This window comes from Bison bison, unplaced genomic scaffold (assembly GCF_000754665.1).
Source record: "Bison bison bison isolate TAMUID 2011002044 unplaced genomic scaffold, Bison_UMD1.0 scf7180017864218, whole genome shotgun sequence".
Taxonomy (NCBI): domain Eukaryota; kingdom Metazoa; phylum Chordata; class Mammalia; order Artiodactyla; family Bovidae; genus Bison; species Bison bison.
Window position 1 is genome coordinate 6,668,589 of NW_011494790.1, and position 21,860 is coordinate 6,690,448.

At 39.4% G+C, this 21,860-nt stretch overlaps 1 pseudogene; it reads right to left on the reverse strand.

Annotated features, from left to right (window-relative positions):
- Nucleotides 1–21,860, reverse strand: part of LOC104992613 — a 47,113-nt pseudogene that overhangs the window by 12,371 nt on the left and 12,882 nt on the right.

Sequence of the window (21,860 nt, forward strand, 5' to 3'; positions counted from 1 at the left end):
TCTTCACATCAGCTGGCCAAGGTATTGGAGTTTCAGCTTCAGCATCAGTCCTTCCAATGAATATTCAGGACTGATTTCCTTTAGGATGGATTGGTTGGATCTCCTTGCTGTCCAAGGGACTCTCAAGAGTCTTCTCCAACAAGAAATGGGAATATTAGATCACCTTACCTGCCTCCTGAGAAATCTGTATGCATGTCAAGAAGCAACAGTTAGAACTGGACATGGACCAACAGACTAAGTAAACTTAGAATCAGTAAACCACAGGTTGGACAACAGTTTAAAAGTCTACCTTCATCCCCTGCAGTAGTATTCACAATTGCTAGTAAGCACTTCACACAGCAAGGTACTGTGCAATTGCCTATGCAGTATCTCACTTCTTTGTATAAACTCTATTGAGGAAATATTATCTCCAGTTAACAGAAGAGGAGACACGATCAGCCAGATTGAGTACCTTGTCTGAAGTTATACAACTAGCAATCAATAAAGTTGAGATTAAACCTAGACTGATTCCAAACTGTACCCATGAAAACACTCCAGTCTACCCTCTCTCCCTTTGTGAAAGTTTGAAAGACCAGAAAACAGCAGCAATTTAAGTGACCATTTAAATCTCAGTGAGGTCAACTCGATCCTAGCTCAAACACAGTCTGCGTTAACTGCTATGTTAATCCACCAGCTCTGTTCTCATCTGTCTATTTTTCTCCACTATGGGTGAGAAATTATGAACACTTATCCTCATTTTTTCTAAAGTGTACGAAGTGCACTAGTGACTGATTTTCCAAGCACTCTGAAAACTGGGGATTTTTCTAAATTAGGAAACTGGTGGACCTGTGCAGTTGTTTATCAAAACAATGTCTCCGAGTTACACAGCAGAAACTGTCATCTTTTGTCCTTGTGGCTAAGCCCCAAAGTTTTCCCAAACCTCCATATATCTTAGGTTTCATTTGCTGTCAGTCAGTTGGTCCATAAATAACTTCCTGAACACTTACTGAAACCCCACTGGGAATAGGAGATAGGGTACCAAGAAAATAGAGGTTTTGGCTTCCATCTGCAAGAACACTACAATACATTTTGGGAAATAGAAGGGATATATTCAAGCTGGAAATGTAAGATCACTTTAAACAATGTACAAATATATCCAAAATGCATTTGGGTCAATGTGATCATAAAGGAAGGAAAGTAGTGTAACTTTGCCATGGAACAACATAGGTACCTGGGGAAGGGGTCAGGCAGGGATTTGGCCTGGAGGAGTTCTAGCCTCAGTTTTGCTCTAGCTAACAATGTGAGCTTGAACTTACCACTGAATATTTCTGAAATTCAATTTCTTCCCTGTAAAATAAAGCAACTGGTCAAGATCAGTGATTTTTGAACTTTGCATAGCCAAGATCCATTTTTTCCTTCCTCGCACACAATATAAGCTTGAGTTGAACTCCAGCTGGAGGTGACAGGAGATGGAGTTCCTCTATGTCCTCTCAGAAGTCTCTTATCTATTCAGGGAAATCTAAGTTTCCCCAGGACACAGCCTAAAGACCTAGATATTATCAAGGTGACCTTGGATTAAAGCTTGGTGATTTTATGGGTCCTAGAGCATGGACAATTTAATGTGAGAAATAGATTTTAGTTCTTCTGAGATTTGAGTACAACTCAATTTATAAATCAATAGAGCTACTGTAGAAGTAAAGAGCCATATCTCTCTGCTATATAAGATATGAGATCAATAACCCATTAGACAGTAAATCAGAGTCATGCTTTCATTCATAAACATTCTTTGAGCATCTTCTACATGCCAAGTTTTATAGACATAGGGGCTGGTAATGAAATCCCTTGAGAAGTACTTGGTCTAATAGGTTCTTGGACCAGAAAATGTCCTTCAATTTGAGAAACTCTCGAAAAGGCAAGGTAAGAATGGCATGGAGTGTTCTCAGTTAGTGCTTTTAAGGACTGGGTATTTGTTTCCCCTAGTTGTAATTGCTCTGGACAGATTTAACATGCACAGCGCAGCCTGAGAAGTTCTGTGCAATAAGCCCAGGGTAGACAGCATGGTGGCGTCCTGACTCCCAGCCAGGGGCACAATGAAGTCAAGTGCACTTAATCAATTAGGGATCAGAAAGCAGATGGAAAACGCTCTACATGTACAAGCTTCACTGTTCATTTTATCCCGAGAGAGGGCTCAAAAAGGTACGTACCCGACCACATCACACTCACCCACTCACAAATCCACTCCTGAACTAAAAGTTTAGAAAAACAGGCTACAAAATATCAGCCTACCAGAGTACAATTAGTTCAGGCATGTTTTATTAGAGTACTTGCCTATGGAACTCAAACATGTCTTATATCTTAATGGTTATATTAAACTTTGCTCTGCCTTAGGACTATTACAATGTGGTCATTGACTCATTGAAAAGCTTGTAAGATAGAACATCAGATTTTAATACTTTGTAGCAGGAGAAAATGAGTGTATATATTTTTAAAACATTTTAGTGAAAATGACTGGAAAGAAGAGTAGAAAACAAGGCATAGTTTAAAAGGAAATTCCTTTCACACTTATATGTTTATAGATAAATAATATCTTTATAAATAAAATTATAAGTATCTTATTTATATTCTATGCAGTTAATTTTATATATAAGCATAAATAAATATAGAGATTAACATGCAAACATTTTCTGTGGATATATTTATGAATATATTATTTATATTTTATATTTATAATATAACAAAAGCTACCTTTCTTTGAATGATATTAATATCAAGATCATTTTGGGATTCAATATGCATTAATTCCCTTCGCATGACTTAGTCACGTTAACTTCTCCACACAAAGAAAACTCCTAGTGTACATCTACTATAATAAAGCTGTATCAAGTAACCTTCTTCTTGTCAAGAGGCTGAGAAGAAACTGAAGTGGAACCTTTATCATGTACATATCCATTGCTTATAGATATGTCAGTGCCTTGCTATCACTAGACATTAATAAAATTTGTCCTTTTTTGGTAAATTACCTTTTATCATAGAAAATTCAAAACATATGCAAAAGTAGAGACAATAGAAAAATAAACTTATAGCTCCCATTACCTAGTTTTACCAACGATCAACCAAAGGCCAGTTTCATTTCATTTATATGCCTACCCACTTTTTCCCTACCCCATGCATGGATTACTTTGACATGAACATATGACATCGTGTCATTTGACTCATAAATATATTGGTGTATATCTCTAAAGATAGGCACTTTAAAAAGCAAAAGCAAAATCATAGTGTTAAGACTTTCCTCACACCTAAATATTTAACAATATTTCATTATGTCAAATATTCAGGCAGTTTTCAAATTTTTTCTCATTGTCTCATAGTTTTTACATAGACATTTTATTGAAATGTACTTGATTTTCAGTATTATATTAGTTAGAGGTACATAACATAGTGATTCAATATTTTTAAAGATTATATTCCACATAAAGTTATTACAGAGAAGGAAATGTCAACCCATTCCAGTACTCTTGCCTGGAAAAGCCCATGGACAGAGGAGCCTGGTAGGCTGCAGTCCATGGGGTCACAAAGAGTAAGACACGACTGAGCGACTTCACTTACTTACTCACTTAAAGTTACTATAAAATATTGGCCTATATTCCTTCCCCTACTAGTAACCACTAGTTTATGGTCGGTATCTGAGTCTGTTTCTGTTTAGTTATATTCATTTGTTTATTTTATTTTTTAGATTCCACATATAAGTGATAACATACTACTTGTCTTTGACTTAGACATAATTTTTGTTTTAATTAAAGCTTCAAAGTCAGTGCATTGCAATTGACTCATATGTCTCTTAAAATCTCCTTTTACCTATAAAAGTGTCCAATAAGAATATAATGTGAGCCACACATAAAATGGTAAATTATCTAATAGCCACATTTAAGATGTAAGAAAGCAACATCAACTTTAATAATATACTTGATTAGACCAATATATGTAAAATATTATCATTTCAGCATATAATCCATATAAAAGTTACTCTCCAAAATCTGGCATGTTTCACGTTTATAGAACATCTCAATTTGGACTAACCACATATCAGGGGCTCAATACCCACAGGTACCTAGTACCTACTGATTGGACAGTGTCAACATACAACTTTCCTATCTAAAGCATACATTTTTGGTAATCAAAACAAGCAAAGAACATAGAAAGGACTTTTATGTAACTCTTCCTTACCAAAGGATAAGAAGAGGATTCCCCCAAGTGTTATAAATGCCTATTAGAGCCTATGTCTCCCCAGAGTGTGAGATAGACCCTGGCATGCCCATGATTTTTTGGGAAAGTGATCCTTTAGTGCAGAACAGGGGGAAGGGAAGTAATCATTGAAAAAAGGGAAAACCTATGCAAAAATATGTTGTTGAGTTGACTTCTGCTACAGGAAACTGGTGGTTGATTCTGCTGGGACCTTCTGAGGAATCTTATAAACAAGTGTTGCAGAACTAACCACATGGGACGAACAGGAAAGCACTCCTGTTCCCATCCCCTGTGCTGAAGGATGGACCTCGGGAATTATCACTCTCATGCTTCCGGTTGTGAATGTATAAGCCAGCATCTTCAGTTTTGTAAAGCAGATAAGCCCAGAAGAGGAAGCAAGCAATATCTGATAAGGGCAGAGATAAACTGACCCAGGAGAGCTGTGCAGATCCGGTCACAGCCTGCAGGGACTAGGTTGCCCAGTGCAGCAGTGGCTAGAAAGAAGAGGATTCTGGAGAGGGACACACAGTTGCCCAATGGGACACACTTGCAAACTGAAAGTAAGCATGTGTTAGATGGAAACCATTTACTGCAGACATAGGATAATCATGACAGGAACATGGAGAACACAATTCAAAAGGGAGTGAAATGGTCCAGGAGAGAAAAATACTAGAAAAAACAATCCCATGAAACTCCACATCTACTACTGGTTTCTAATACTTTATGTTTATTGAATGTTTCATTTCTTAAAAAATTTTGGCCACCCCACATGACATACAGGATCTTAATTTCCCAACCAGGGATCAAACCTGGTTTGATAAGCACTGAGGTTATCCACTGGACTGGCAGGGAAGTCCCTCTACTACTATTTTTAAAGCCTCGGGATTCTTCAAGTATAATCAAGTATAATCAACAACATCTGAAATTCTGCCAGACTATATAATGTTCTGGTTTTCATTAAAATAAAGGCTTACTTTTATTGCATTAGTGTATTTTTATGAAACTAACCTGATATCACAATATGGGCAATAGCCAGTCAGTGCCTAGACCTCATATCTGTTTAATAAATAACATATCTCCAACATTTATAGTGGAGATGATTTTGTAAAGACACTTTTTCAGAGCTAGACATGACCTTAGAAAGGAGCATATTAAACCAGTGCCATTAAGTGATAGAAGAAATTGTTTAAGAGCCGCCACTAGAAATAGTCACGCAAGGTGTGTTGCCACCAGGGGATAAATGGGAAATACCCGGCTTAGTTTGGGACATCTCATTTGGCCTGAATACTTACGATTATCATAAAGCTAAGCAGCTTGTCCACCCTTCACCAGTAAGTGCTGCTGCGTAAAGTAAGACACACGTTAGCCTAGCAACTGTTAAGTTCAAAGATGCCAGGTCCTTTAATAAAACACCTTGTAACAAATCTGTGCCATGAAAATGGTATGATCCTTCTTACCTACCTTACCATACTATAGCAGATAAATCATCTGCCAGAGTAAGCTTTGCTGTGCCTTAAAATGTCTGTGATGGCTATAAAAGAAATTGTGTTTATCACTGCACACAATATGGGATCTCATTCTCTTTACACATCAAATGCTGATTCCTATTAAGTGACTGACTCAAATGACAGCACTGAGACAAAAGTGATTAATCTGAGAATATGTATAGACTTCCACACTCATCCAGCGCGCCTAAGAGAATTCTGCAGTTTTTGTAACCCAATTTTCCTTCTCTGTAGTCTCCCTAAAGGGACTTGATAATTGGTACTTGGAAAGAAGTTTATCTATACAATAAAGGGCTAAGAGAAATACTGCAAAGAAGGGAAAGCAGTGCGAAAAGCCCTGTGGGGTAGGGAGGAGCGAATATTATTGTCTTGGAAATTAAAGAGAAGGAAGAGAATATGAATGGCTGTGATGAGTGAAGGGAATGAAGAGAAGGGACAGATTTCAGCCTTGCTGTGGATTAGAAAGTGAGCTCCTTTTTAAATATCTTCTGCAGCAAATGATAAAGAAAGCCATTCCTTTCTAATTAATGTTGCCCTTTGAACTGTTCTTGTTTATTGTTATATGGGTCTTTGTGTTTATAGAGAGTACACTCCTCCAAATGAAACCCAAGTTCAATGAGATGCTAACCAGGTATGTCAGTGGAGCCCGGTTACTGATGTATTTGGCTTTATGTCTTGGTTTTCATATTTATTTTAGCTCCTTTCTTCAGAACTGCATTTTTAAAACTCTCTCTTGGCTTCTCTTTGGAAATATTTCTACTGAGTGTAACAGCTATTGTGGTTAAAGTTTCCACTGCGTTGTTAGTCATTATATTTCATTCACCAGACACATACTAAGTGCCAACCATATGGCAGGCTTGACATGGAGAACCGGGAGTTGGAGATGATCAATGATCAGACCTTGCACTGAAAGCTCCATAGCTGCCAGTAATGGCACTGGAGAATGTGTCATAATTCAAGTATTCTAATATTAGCATTCTCATCCTACAGGCCATGATCTTAGGAAGCTTATAATGTCTATTATTGCCAAGTCAAAGTACCTACCAAGATAACTTCAATTTTGGATACTTATACACAGGGGTGGATAAAAGTGAAAAATTGAATCATTCATCCTGATATTTTGCCAACATTTAGAAATTTCTGGGCAACAGTCTTATTTCCTTCCCTTTCATCTTGAAGCTTGGCCTCATGTAACCATATGTTGAATGTAAGCACTCTCAGGAATGCACATCCTCAGTTCCAAGGGCATTTTTCATCCGATTGAAGGTGATAACACAACTGGAACCAAGTCATGACATTTGATGGATCCCTCCCATTCCAGTAAAAATGGTTGGAGAATGTTCAGCACCTGAAATTAGCCAGAACTTCAAGTTGTAGATCTCATCATTAAATTTATCTTTTCTGAACCTGAATTTCCTTGACATGGAAAGCTTTTTTTAAAATAAGTGCTTAGGGCTGGGGAAATGCCCAGCATATTAAGCCTTGAACCACACAAAGGGAATCATTTTGTAAATGGAAGTAAGTCCTTTAATATAAACTGGGCGACCATTCAACCACTAAGCCTAGCTTTGGAGGAGCCTATTTAATCCACTGAGTGTTCTGTTCTTTTCCATTCATCTAGCTCGAACCACAAATATGTTGTTCCTCAGTTTGCTCTCTGAGGATTTTTTTTCCTTATCATGCCTTAGAGGTAGCAAGAGAATAGTATTCATGCTTGGAAATGAACTATGAATCATTCAGTAGCTTTACAATCCAAAGGGATAAGAAAAGCAATAGTCCCTAAAATTCTAGTCATCCTTTTTAATTCTACTTTTTGTAATAAAAATGCTATAATTTGAAAACTTGCTACAAATATTCTTGTTGAGGTCAGAGGAGCAAATAGGTAAAGATTTCAAAGAGAGAGAGAGAGAACAAGAAAAAGCATCTAAGTGCATTTTTATCAGATATAGTTCTGATGGTCACTGTATGGGGTCAGGATGTGAAAGCAGGAAAGGATGAGTATCATGGCTTTATCTTCAAGGTGTTGCTTGCTGCTTCCCACCAAATGGAATGTAAACAGAAGGCAAAGCGTTCCTTCTCTGTCGTGAGTCAGACCCAGCCTGGATGCTGAAGGCCCATTCAGGAAAGAAAGCTGCCCCATTCAGAGATGACCTTATGATCTGACAGAAAAGTGCTTCTGTATTTAGGAAGCTCAGCCTGTGCCAAAAATAAAACTGGTGGTCCCTGGGAGCTCCCCTCCTATTCCAAAGTAAACTGAATGAGTTAAATAAATAGAAAGTCTGAACTAACATTTAACATCCATGACAAGTAAAAAGGGATCATTCAGAAGGGAACATGGTCATACCTTGTGTCAGACTCAAAGAGAGGAATCGGGCCGAGAATAAGTAATAATTTACTTACAGGACTATAAAGGCAATCTTCAAAGATGTTTTTGCCATGGTCAGTATCTTCCTATTATTATATGTGCGGAAAATCATATAAAGTACTTCACAGTCTCAGTAGCAAACATTAGACTTGAGAGATGAAGTACTTTATGTGATGATCCCAAACATTGACTTTACTAGTGAAGATTTATTAGTCTAGGTTTATAATCAAAGATAGCGAAGATGATCTCAGAAGTTTTCATATTCCCATCCCAATGTCTGTCTTTTAATTCCATAGCCAGATAATATTTAATTGCATCAGGTCCTTTCAAGTAGCTGTGCCAGAGACCAGTGCTTACCTATTTCAGTATCTATTTGATTCTTCCTTTTAGTAGAGATACCCTAATTTCTACCTATGTTTGCCAGATTTAGCAAATAAAAATATAGACTATTAAGATAAACTTGACTTTCAGAAAAGAAGTAAATGCAATTTTACTGTAATATGTCTCAAATATCATACTCTTATACTAAAAAAAGAAAAAAGGTTTATTTGGAAACTGGAAATCTGATTTAATTGGCCACTTTGTTTTCATGTGTCCTTACAAACTGCTTGTGTTTCTCCCCAGCTAAGATTGCATTTCTGAGGCTCACAGTATGATGTGATCACGTGACCAAGTTCTAGCCAATGAGGTGGAAGCTGCTTGTGTTGCGTGTTCCTAGAAAGTCTCCTTAAAAGAAACGTGCATTATCTTCCCCTTACCCCAATCTCTGTACTGATGTCTGAGAAGGATATGATGGAATAAGAGCAGTCTTGGGCCATGAAAAACAAGACCATACCATAGCTCTGGTAGAGCAAGCAGGAGCCTCCATTCCCCAGCAATATCATGCTCCTGAATACCAGCCCGGAGCTGCCTTTCTGAAGATTTTCCTTGAGAGAGGGAGTGAGGAACTGGGGGAGAAGGGGAAAGAAAGGGAAAGAGAATGGGAGAAACTTCTTATATAAATCACTGTTATTTGGGGCTTTGTCTTGTATTCAGTTGAATCCAATACTAATATAAACCTTATACCCCTAAAAATTTGTGGGCACAGCAAAACAAAACTTTGTGAAACAGAACACTGTGTAGAGCAGAGTATTCCAAAGACTCTGTGAATGCTCAGTCACATAGATTTTCATTGTCTATCTCACAAACACAGATTCACTTACTTTTCTAAAGCTTCTGATTCCTGTCTTATCTCCTTGATAGTGCTCAGAAGTTAACTCTTGCAAATCAAGGGGAATAAAAGGCCATGCCTAGTGAAGCAGAGCATAAAGGTGAATTGTGGTCAACAACATCATCTGAAGAGGTTGCTTGAGCATTTCAACGGATTTCATTGATAATTTTTGAACATGCTGTCAGGTGGCAAGAAGAATAATTGATTAAGTGGATTTCATATTATGTTTTGAAAATCTTTGGCTTTGAGAAATATAAAAATGAATTCCTAATAACAATTATACCTTGTATAAAGAGGAAGAAACCAATATATCATTTCTTGAAGTTATCCCAGATCAGAACACTTATATATAAAATTCTAGTTCAAATGCGCAATGTTGATTTTTTATTCAGTGCTTGAGATTTGCCAATTTCAACATTCCTCTTTGTGCCATGAAAAATGTTGCCACTGGCAGACACTCCAAACTACAGAGAAAGGAAAAAATAGTGTTAAATGGTAGAACTATGAGAGCAGGAGTCTACATTTTAATTAATGTATCACTCAGAATCCTTGGTTGGGGAGCTTAGATTCCACAAGCCATGTGGTGTGGCCAAAGGGAAAAAAAGTATAGTTTAAGTCCAGTGTTTCCAAATTAATTTTTTATCTGTATAATCTATCAGTTGATATATGAGTAATAAACAATGATTAAATAGTTTTTTAAAAATCTATCAATTATTGACAGCGGGAGTATTGAAGACCACTTTTATTATACAATTCTCTATTTCTCCCTTCAGATCTGGTAGTACTTGCTTGTTATATTTAGATTCTTCCATGTTGAATACATAAATATTTACAGATTGTTATATTCTATTGGTAAATTAATTCTTAATCATTACATAATGATTTTTGTCTTGTGTTACTGTGTTGACTCAATATCTATTTTGTTGGATATAGGTATAACTACCCCTGGTCTCTCTTTTTTTTTTTTTTAACTTTACAATAATGTATTGGTTTTGCCATATATCAACATGAATCCGCCACAGGTATACACATGCTCCCCATCCTGAACCCTCCTCCCTCTTCCCTCCCCGTACCATCCCTCTGGGTCGTCCCAGTGCACCAGCCCCAAGCATCCAGTATCGTTCATTGAACCTGGACTGGCGACTCGTTTTATACATGATATTATACATGTTTCAATGCCATTCTCCCAAATCATCCCACCCTCTCCCTCTCCCACAGAGTCCAAAAGACTGATCTATACATCAGTGTCTCTTTTGCTGTCTCGTATACAGGGTTATTGTTACCATCTTTGGTTTTTCATGTGCATATAATAACTTTTTCAATCCCTTCTCCTTGAGCCTATGTGCATCCTTAAAACAGAAGTAACTCTCGTAGGCAGTATATAGCTGGATCTTGATTATTCACTTAACCATTAAATACCTTTGATTGCAGAATTTAATTCATTTAAAGTAATTATTGATAGGCATGGTGTGTGTGTTAACCGCTCAGTCATGTCCGACTCTGTGACCCCATGGACTATATATAGCCTGCCAGGCTCCTCATCCATGGAATTCTCCAGACAAGAATACTGGAGTGGGTTGCCATTTCCTTCTCCAGGGGATCCTCCCGACCCAGGGATTGAACCCAAATCTCCTGCATTGCAGGCAGATTCTTTTACCACTGAGCCACCAGGGAAGCCCCGATAGGCATGGTAGGTGGCACTAATGGCTGCCAATGCAGGAGAAGTAAGAGACTTGGGTTTGATCTCTGTTGGGAAGAGGAGGAAATGGCAACCCACTCCAGCATTCTTACCTGGAGAATCCCATGGACAGAGGAGCCTGGCAGGCTATAGTCCGTTGGGCTGTAAAGAGCTGGACATGACTGAAATGACCTAGCATGCATGCATGGTCTTTTTAATGGCATCTTAATGTTTTTGGCTATTTTGTAGGAACTACAAAATACTACTACTACTATAGCCTCCTCTCTTGCCATCTTTTAAAATGACTTGATGGTATTCCATAGTAATACACCTTAGATACCTTCTCTTTGTCTTTTGTGTATCTACTGTAGAGTTTTGTTTTGTGGTTATCATGAGGAACACATAACACATCTTATAAATATAACAATCCAATCCCAGAGAAGGGCAATGCCAAAGAATGTGCAAACTATCACACAATTGCACTCATTTCACATGCTAGAAAGTTCATGCTCAAAATCCTTCAAGCTAGGCTTCAACAGTATGTGAACAGAGAACTTCCAGATGAACAAGCTGGATTTAGAAAAGGCAGAGGAACCAGAAAACAAATTGCCAACATCTGCTGGATCATAGAAAAAACAAGAGAATTCCAGGAAAGTATCTACTTCTGCTTCATTGACTATGCTAAAGCCTTTGACTATGTGGATCACAACAAACTGTGGTAAGTTCTTAAAGAGATGGGAATACCAGACTACCTTACCTGCATCCTGAGAAACATCTATGCAGGTCAAAAAAGCAACAGAACTGAACATGGAACAACAGACTGGTTCAAAATTGGAAAGGATCGCACCAAGGCTGTACATTGTTGCCCTGTTTATTTAACTTATATGCAGAGTACGTCATGTGAAATGGCCAGGCTGGATGAATCAAAAGCTGGAATCAAGATTATAGGGAGAAATATTAATAACCTCAGATATGCAGATGACACCACCCTTATGGCAGAAAGTGAAGAGGAACTAATGAGCCTTCTGATGAAAGTGAAAGAGGAGAGTGAAAAAGCAGGCTTAAAACTCAACATTAAAAAAATTAAGATCATGGCATCTGGTCCCATCACTTCATGGCAAATAGATGGGGAAACATTGGAAACAGTGACAAACTTTGCTTTCTTGTGTTCCCAAATCACTGTGGATGGTGACTGCATCCATGAAATGAAAAGACATTTGCTCCTTATAACAAAAGCTGTGACAAACCTAGACAGCATGTTAAAAAGCAGAGACATTACTCTGCCAACAAAGATCCATATAGTCAAACCTATGGTTTTTCCAGTAGTCATGTATGGATGTGAGAGTTGGACCATAAAGAAGGCTGAGTGCCAAAAAATTGATACTTCCAAACTGTGGTGTTGGAGAAGACTTGAGAGTCCCTTGGACAGCTAGAAGATCAAACCAGTCCATCCTAAAGGAAATCAACCCTGAATGTTCATTGGGAGGACTGATGCTGAAGCTGAAGCTCCAATACAGTGGCCACCTGATGCAAAGAGCCAACTCATTGGAAAAGACCCTGTTGCTGGGAAAGACAGAAGGCAGGAGAAGGGGACGACAGAGGATGAGATGGTTGGATGGCATCACCAATTCGATGGACATGAGTTTGAGCAAGCTCCGGGAGATGGTGAAGGACAGGCAAGCCTGGTGTGCTGCAGTCAATGTTGTCACAAAGAGTCTGACACAGCTGAGTGACTGAACAACAACAATGCAGATAAAAAATTAACTTCAACTGTCTACAAAATCTTTATCCTTTTACTCCTCCCACACATTTTATTTTTGATGTTACTGTTTACCTCTTCTTTTATTGTATATCCATTAACAAATTATTTTACCTATAGTTACTTTTAATTCATCTGTTCTTTAACATTTATGCTAGAGTTAAGTGGTTAACATACCACATTGAATTATAGTACATTATCAAATTTGACTATATATTTACCTTTACCAGTGTGTTTTATATTTTTATATGTTTTCATACTAATTAGCACTCTTTCATTTCACCTTGAAGAACTCCTTTCAGCATTTCTTGTAATGCAAGTTTAGTTAGTATAGTTTTTCCAGTAGTCACGTATGGATGTGAGAGTTGGACTATAAAGAAAGCTGAGCACAGAAGAATTGATGCTTTTGAACTGTGTTGTTGGAGAAGACTCTTGAGAGTCCCTTAGACTGCAAGGAGTTCCAACCAGTCCATCCTAAAGGAAATCAGTCCTGGGTGTTCATTGGAAGGACTGATGCTGAAGCTGAAACTCCAGTACTTTGGCCAGCTGATTCGAAGAACTGACTCGGTGTAAAGACCCTGATGCTGGGTAAGATTGAAGGCAGGAGGAGAGGGGAACAACGGAGGATGAAATGGTTGGATGGCATCACTGACTCAATGGACATGAGTTTGAGTGAACTCCACTAGTTGGTGATAGACAGGGAGGCCTGGGCTGCTGCAGCCCATGGGGTCGCAAAGAGTTGGACACAACTGAGCAATTGAACTGAACTGAAGTTTAGTCATCATGAACTCCCTGTTTTTGTTTGTCTGGCAAAGTCCTTATCACTACTTCACTTCTGAAGGATAACTTTGCCAGGTAAAGTATTCTTGGTCAGTAGATTTTTCTTTCAATGCTTTGAATATATCATCCCCCTCTCTCTGGCCTGCAAAGTCTCTGGTGAGAAATCTGCTGATAGCCTATGAAGGTTTCTTCACAGATGATATGCTTCTTTTCTCTTATTTTCAATTTTTTTTCTATATCTTTCATTTCTGACAGTTTTGTTTTAATGTATCTTGGAGACATCTTTGGATTAAATTTGTTTGGAAATATGACTTCGTGAACTTGATACCCAAATTTCTCCCCTTATATGGAAAGCTATCAGCAATTATTTCTTCAAATAAGCTTTCTGTCTCCATTTTTCTCATTTCATCCTGGAATTCCCAATAGTATAGATTGTTTATTTTAATGGAATCTCATAAGTTCTATAGATTTTTTTCATTCTTTGCATTCTTTTTTCATTTGTTTCCATGATTTGATAATTTCAAATTATCTGGTTTTGAGTCTTTGGTTCTTTATTCTGCTTAGTCAGTTGTGCTCTTGAAGCTCTTTATTAAATTATTCTGCTCAGTCATTGTATTCTTCAGCTTCAAATTTTGTTTGGTTCTTTTTTATGTTTTCTTTTTGTTGAACTTCTCATTTTGATCTTGTATTGTTTCCCCGATTTTATTGTTTATCTGTACTCTATTGTAGTGTTCTCTGAACATTGCTAAAACAATCATTTAAAATTTTTGTCAGCAATTCATGAATCTCCATTTCTATATAGGTCAGTTGCTAGAATTTTACTGTGTTCCTTTGGTAGGGTCATGTTTACCTGATTCTTTATGATCTCTGTAGCCTTGCATAGATGTCTGCCCATATGATGAATGTCACCTCTTCCAGACTTTATGGACTGACTTTAGTGAGAAAAGACTTTCAGCTGTGGGTTAATGCACACTGGAATGTGCTGATGACAGGATTCAGGGCAGGTAGTGTATAGCTGCACAGCTACAGGGGCTAGCTATAGCAATGCAGGACAGAGATAGGAGTCAGGTCCTGATCCAGTCCCACAAACAGCTATGGGCATGTGTGGTGGTGGAGATAAGCTACAAATGACCTGTCGGTGTCTTGCAAGTGTACAGCTGAAAAGTCCAGGCTACTGGTGTGGATCCGAGGCTCTGGTAAGAGTGAGGAAAGACAGCATGCAGGGACTTGGGCATCTGGCATTCATGAGTGTAAAACCTGTAGAGTGGAAACCTCAAGAGGCACAGGCCTGAGGGATGGGATTATGGAGGCAACATGGAATGATCATTTGATATTATTTTTCTTGAAGAAATGTAACAAGGAGCTCATATCTGACTGTTTTTATATGTACCGATTCTGAAAGGCATAGACTGAGGTACATTTCTCCATAGAGGATTTGTGTTATCTTTTTCCAAGCCTCTGGAACACTTCTGATCCAGAAGCATTTCAATTTAATTTATTGAATGAATTTCCCTGGACTGTGCAGATGATGTGATTCAAATCCTTAATCTCTGCATGGGCAGGCTTATGGTTACGACTTTCCAGAGAGATTTTTTTTTTCACTTCAAGCCAGTTTTCTTGTCACTTAGACTGACAAGTTTTCTTGCCACTAGGTCTCTTTTCCAGGGAAGAGTGTTTTTAGGCCACCCTTTCACCTGGCTATAACCCATCGTAAGTACAGAGCTTGTGGAACTGTGTTCCTTCTCCACACTTTATATGGGACAAAGTCTTGCTTCTCATTCTTCCACATGGGCCAAAACCCAGGTCCTGAGTTCTTAGTATTGGAACCTCACAGAGTAGCTTTTGTCTCTATTACACGTGCATCGCTCTGGTTCAGTTCACTCTGGTTTTCATCACTATAGACTCTCTCTCTCTCTCTCTGAGGCACCATATGTTTTTAAAAGGCTGTTCGTGAGTCTTCAACAGCATTTCTAGGTGTTTGTAATAAGGTTTTCCACAATTTCTTATTTATAGCAGTGCCAAAGTGATAATAGAGCTGAAAGCTACTGAACATTTGCAAATTTTTGAATATAATAACATTTATAATAGTTTATTATATACCAAAACACTCCTGATAACTTGCAGTTTTGGGGTGCAGTGTTCTAGGAGATGCTAGGGTAGTGTTCTTCTAGCTTCATTAACATCTGGTCTTATATCAACTTTATCATCACACAATATAGATGAACCAGCATTCATATCTTGTCAACAAATATTTTAAGTCTCAGTTGTGAGGAATTGCGAGTCAAAAGCATGAAAAAGTTGTAAAGGAATTCAGTTTGGTATTTGGATTCTTGGATTCTAATGTTGTCTTTGAGGTCACTGTCTTATGTCTGTCTCTAGTCACAGATTTCAAACCTGTTGACAATCTTTATCTTCTACACAAACAAACAAGCAAAAACTTTTCTGTATCCAGAAGTTTGTGTACCACAATGAAGTAGATTTTTGTTTTTCTGTTGTGGAGAATGTACCTGCTTGAGGTGTGCGGGGGCTTAGAATCCACATGGTCTTCTCGGGTTCTCCCTCGTGAGGAAGGAGGCCTGAGCTCCGATTGCAGGTACCCTGAGAGTCCTCACGAGGTGCCACAGGCTTCCCGTGAGTCTCCACCGCAACTCCGGCTTTGAGTTCTGACCCTAATTGCCTGGCTCTCTCTCTTCCCCCACCTCGCTTTCCTTCTTCCGTGCCAGAAACAAGTGGGAACGTCAGACTCCTGGTGGAAGTCAGTCGGTCACGAGCATGAGCTCCTCACCACGGGTTCCCGGATTTCTGTTCTCTCTCGTCTCGGGCACAAGCTCTGTGGGAGAGGATGAGTTTCCCCTTAGGCTCTGGCCTCCGCAGAGCATCGTGTACCTGCTGAGCTGTGATGCGGCCCTGTTCCCGAGCTGACTGCCCTTGGGGTGGAGAAGCAGCCCTGTTCTTTCTTGTTCTGTGGAGTGGTGAGCGCACGGCCACTAAGGCACACACTGGCTGAAGCCCCACCCCACCACACCCCAGGCCGGGAAGGCTTTCTAAGCGGGTCGCACCTGTTGACAGAGGGGCTGTGACCACATTGTTCGCCAGCACTGCGTCCTTCAACAGGAGAGTGTGAGCACTGCTAAACTCCTACTAAGCAGCCCCAACCTTGCAGGTGGGTCGGGAAAGGCAGAGGGCCTTCTAGGAAAAGATGGATTGTTGTGAATGACCATTACACCAGTCAAGGCTTCCCACAAAGAAGGCAAAGAACTGTAATGTCTTCCTTCCTCTCTCAGAATGTATAACCTACTGCCCTGAAACGTAGCTGGTCAGGGAAGCAGGTGTCAGCTTACAGCAAAACCTCCATGTCTGTGTCTAAGGGCTTCCCCTCTCTTTCCTCAGGGGTCTCTATGCAAGGCTTGTATTTTGAATATTCCCTTCAAGAAAAAGAAAGCAGACATTTGTTATCCAGAGATATGCATACAGTATTACCTAGACATAATTAGATCGCATCACTGACTCAACGGGCTTGAATTTGAGCAAACTCCAGCAGATAGTGAATCAGTCCATAGGGTCACAAAGAGTCAGACACAACTTAGCAAATGAACAGCAATATGCCCTGTGTAATTATAATACAATCTAGATATCTGCCTTCTAAAATGTTAACTTTCAGATTTTAGTTCATAATGATTCCAGCTTTCTGGTTAGTGCCACATGTTAACATAGTCAGGGTTTTGACTTCCTTAGTCAACAACTGAATTCCACAACAGAAAAATTTGTTTGTTTGACAAATACTGTTGAACATTTACTATTGTCAGGCTCTAGATTAGGTGTGAGGTACAGTCAGACATGACTGAGCAAATAAGCACAGCCCATATAAGAGTGGAAACACCAGACAAGATCTTTAGAGTTTAAATTTTAATTGGAGAGACAGAACAAAGCCCCTACCTAAATAAAATAACTACACGCTAGACTGGGTACCATGAAGGAAACATAAAGGGGCTGAGCTGGAGCCTAATGTGACTCCAGAACGTTTTCCATCACAGCATATCATAATGGTCTGTTCTGTCTCCTCATTGGATACAATAACCTCCAGGGCTCACTAATTCTTTTTTTCACCTTGGTCCTCATCGTACTTACAACAGTGCCTGACACATAATGCTGCTGAAAAAAATGTCTACTTCATGAATGTGTGGATGTTCGTGTTGATCAGTGAATTAACAAAGGATTGGAGTTTGATCTACACCTTGAACTAAGTACAAAAATGACCAAGTATTTCACCTTGTATCAGCCTGTATTTCACCTTCTGTTTTCTTAGTAACATTTTATATGTAATAGTCAAATTCTGTGATTTCATTCTATGTAAATTCAGTCCATAAGCAAATGGAGGTTTCAAGGGTGAAATAGAATCCAGACTTCTTAATCCTCTTCCAATCCAGTACAAGTGAGGCACGTATTACCTACCGGGGCTGTTAAGTGTCCGGCTGTGAAATCAAAGCTAGAGGAAGACAAGAAGGTTTCAGGTATCACTGGAAGCATTAGTGATAATTTAGTTCCCTGGTCTCAGGTTTCCTGTCACCTTCCTTTTAGCTGCCAGAAGAGCGTGTTTCAATCTTACTGCTAAAGGACTAAATGAGCAGCTGTGTTCTGTTCCTGTCCCTTCCCCTGCTTTCAGTTGCTTCCTTGAATTTCCTGTCATTCTGGCAACCTGTCAGGGGCACTGGGCTGAACAAGTGCTGGTATCTCTAAGCACAGACCACGATTTATCCTTGTCCTTCATGTAACAAGGCTTTTGACTACAGAAAAGTGGATAGGCTGGACGAGAGAATGCAGCTTTCTGAGACTGGAGGATTGTGCTGTTTGGGGGAATTACATTTGGGGAAATTAAAATGAGAGTAAAGTAGAGAGTCACCTGCCAGCTTTACAATGAAGAGGCTGGGGCTGGGGATTAGTACCTGAGAGAGGTGGGAACACAGACCTGGGACTAGAACCAGAGCCCAGCTCTGCCCAGTGCCCTGCCTCCTCCTCATGCACATTTATAGACCTTTACTCCAGGGTGTTTTACCGTGCTAAACATACAAAACCTTGAAATTGAGAACCAGAAGTTCATTTTTAGTTGGTCAGAATGGTCAAAAAATCATACAAATAGTTATGGAGCACTTGTCAAACTCATGAATACTATTATAAAAATCAAAAGGCCTCAAAAACCTCACAATATAGTTGGGAAAGCAATTGTAAAATAAAGCTAGAATCCTGTTATTCAACAAAGGAAGGAAGAATTTTATGGAAGGGAACATGATTTACTCCTGGTTGAATAGCTGATTGGAGAAAGAGTTGAGACTCAGCTCCTGGGTCTCCGACTCCCAGGTTATTAAGCATCCCACGCCACCTCACACCACTGGCACTGCATACCTGCAATGTCCAGCAAGAAAACAGACATGGGAAACACGAGTACAGGCTTTGTGGCACTGCATAGTCACTAACGAGCCCAAAAGAAAAAGGATACTAAACCATCAAGGTAGTTCCCCAGAGAATCTGAGTTCTGAGCAAGATTTATGGGAATGTTCCATTTGGAGAGCAGAGAAAGAGAAGGGAACAAGGGAACATTACTTCAGATTGAGGCATGAAGTAGTAAGAGTAAGCCAGATACCTTCAGGGGCTGTTAAACAGACTCGCATGCCAGGAGCGGAAAAGCTTCAGAAGAGCAGAGGAGAAGTTGCCAAGAAACGCTGGGATCGGCTCAGAAGTTTATCGTATACCACCAAACACTCGGAGTGTGCCAGGCACTGTGCTAGACGCTGGGGACTTGCGGATGAAAAGGAAGTGATTCCCTATTAAATTGTGCTTCCTACTCTGGTCGCTAGAATGATTCTGAAAGCCAGGCAAATTTGGCAAATCTATCCATAGAGAATTAAACCCAAGGAGAACTTTTAACCCAGAAGTTTATGAAGATGACAGGAGGGTGTGATAAAAATAATAGAAACCATACTTAGTTAAAAAATCAGTTCTTAGTCCATACCTGGGAAAGACGACCTCTAAAAGATACATTGATGTTGCAGGTGCCAGTTCCTCCTAACCTGGGAGCAGGCCAGTATCTTCAGCCAGTGGAGTTCAGGGACTGTCTTCTGGACTAGCCAGGTCCTGCCTCTGCTCTAGGTCCCTTTGGCTCTGATCAGATCCAAGTAAGGATATTTGTTTCTTGCTTCAGAAACCTTATTTCTAAGAGTTATTTTCCCCTTAAAAAAAATCCGTTTAATTTGTTCATCAGTTGATTTCCTCCTTCCTGAATAGTCTGCAAACTCTGGTGTGAGTGTGTAACATTGGAGTCCAACAGTGTTCCCTCCACAAGCTACTACTTTTGTCCTGGCTGCCAGGTACTTTATGAAGGATTCTCATGGTTCTGTGATCTTGTCGGTGGGAGGGATTTTGTTCATTGTTGTTCTTTTCTCAATTCTATAGAGGATAAGATGAAGGTGAAGGTCACAATGGCCTTTCTGCAACACCATTTAGCATCCACAAAGAACTGGCCTGCCAATGCAGGAGATTCCTTCCCTGGGTCAAGAATATTCCCTGGAGGAAGAAATAGCAACCCACTCCAGTATTCTTGCCTGGGAAATCTCATGGACAGAGGAGTCCGGCAGGCTAGAGTCCACGTGGTCGCGAAAGAGGTGGACACGACAGTGACTAAACAACAGCAAAAACTTAATAATATGTGCTTGACATTAGAAAACTCAGCAGACTTTGTTGATTTATTGGGTGTGAGTCAAGAAGAAGAGAGGGTTGAAATAATAGCTCTCAAAGTGTATCTCCTACTAGGTCCCCACAGCATGGATACACAGATTAGCATAACTTTCTTCTCTTCTTGTAAGCTTCACTCTCAGAGGCATTGGACGTGGGCTAATGAGGGAACTCCCTGCCCCCTGGAAAGTAAAGGGAGTCAAGGAACATGTCTTAGATGATCAATCAAACTCTGTACTTTCAAGTTAGAAAACCAAAGAGACACCACAAGACAGTTTGTAAGGAGTAGAAACAGAAAATTCTTCTTTTTAAATATTTTTCTTCTTATTTCCTTTCTTATCATGGGAACATTGAAACATATGAAAAAAAGTCACAGATTGGTAAAAGGAACCTCATGTATGCAAATATGTATATTTTATTTTCATTTTACCCTTTTGATTCTATTTCATGCATTTTTATAATGTATATATTAAACAATCCAATATACAATTTAAGTTTAAATAATATATATTTTTGGAAAGCATGCTTTAAAATGTCTTATAAATAGTGATAATACATTGAAAATGTTTGGACATACTTGTGTTAACAGCAGTCACAAGCTACTGTTAGGAATAATAATAATGATAATTAATATTTGTTGATGCTTATTTCCTCCAGGCACAGTGCTAATAGCTACACTATACAAGATGTCTACAGGCACAGATTACACACTTTTCCTATAATATCCATAACAGGAGGAGAAAATCTAAACTGATGGACTTCAAATCGGTTTAGATTTTGGATCCTATCTCCAAAAAAGAAAAAAATCTTTCTAAAAACAAGTACTAACCTTCCCTATACCGCTATACATTTTTCAGTTCAGTTCAGTTCAGTCGCTCGGTCGTGTCTGACTCTTTGCGACCCCATGAATTGCAGCATGCCAGGCCTCCCTGTCCATCACCGACTCCAGGAGTTCACTCAAACTCGCGTCCATTAAGTCGGTGATGCCATCCAGCCATCTCATCTTCTGGCGTCCCCTTCTCCTCCTGCCCCCAATCCCTCCCAGCATCAGAGTCTTTTCCAATGTATAATTTATGTTTATATAGCATTAATATTAAAGAAGTACTTATGACCTTGGAGAAGTCACTATATTTTTAGAACCTGTTTTATCATCTATAATGAGGGTGTCGGGAGTGTCTATGGTATCTAATATTCCTCCCAGCCCAAACATTTTATGAGCCATTTCTATGAGGCTATAACTTGCGAAAGCCAAATATCCTATCCAATACGTTATTTATATTGTGTCTATTTTTATAGCAGAGACAACGCACTGAGGCACACTGTTATGTAAATATTTATCAAACATCAACATTCATTGAGGATCTCTGCTCTATGGCAAATGTCATCAACCATGACAAGGAACAAACATGAACGAGGCTGCGTTTTGCGGTTTGTTCGTAACTATGTGATCCTCTCAGATTTCATGCATACTGACCGTGCCCGGTCATGCCATCGTCCTTCTGGCCCCCTCTCCCCTGGTAGGAACGGGTGTCCGGGGGCTGGCACATGGGTCAGCTGGCTGCCGGGGTTCTTGTCACACTTACAGGGATGGGCATGTGGGATTCCTTTCAGTAAAG